The 499-nt window shown below is 45.5% G+C and overlaps 1 non-coding gene across 1 annotated transcript; it reads right to left on the reverse strand.

The window, feature by feature from the left end:
• Window positions 1-206: 206 nt before the first annotated feature.
• TRNAR-UCU (transfer RNA arginine (anticodon UCU)) lies at window positions 207-278 on the reverse strand. The gene has a single exon. It is a non-coding gene; the product is annotated as a tRNA-Arg (tRNA).
• Between the last annotated feature and the right edge of the window lie 221 nt (window positions 279-499).

Consider the following 499-nt stretch of genomic DNA (forward strand, 5'->3'; position numbering starts at 1 on the left):
CCACTACCCTTCCAGCTTATGAAGCTCCTGTCATCTGGAACCTAATTCAGTTTAGCCCTGAGGTTCACAGTTCTTGTCTTTACCCTCTCATGGGAACACAGAACACTGCCTTATACTAAGTCAAACCATTGGTCCATCTAACTCAGTATTCTCTGACTGGACGTGGCTCTCCAGGGTTTCAGACAGGCGTCTCTCCCAGCCCTATCTGGAGATGCCAGGGATTGAACCTGGGACCTCCTGCATAGAAAGCAGATGTTCTACTACTGAGCTACATTACCCACTGCTCTCACAAGGTGGCTTAGTCCTTAACCCTGGTTCCACTCACTTTCTTTGGAGCAACAGACTGCAGGGCCTCAGCTGGGCCCAGCAGACTGCAAAGCTATAAAAAAGACTGATCTAGGTAAGTCAAGAACCTCCATAATATTAAATATATAAACAAATCTTCAATATATTTTACAGAGACAATAACTATTTTGTCACAGCTGGGAAGGTGTCTCTC

Source organism: Rhineura floridana, chromosome 3 (assembly GCF_030035675.1).
Source record: "Rhineura floridana isolate rRhiFlo1 chromosome 3, rRhiFlo1.hap2, whole genome shotgun sequence".
Classification (NCBI taxonomy): domain Eukaryota; kingdom Metazoa; phylum Chordata; class Lepidosauria; order Squamata; family Rhineuridae; genus Rhineura; species Rhineura floridana.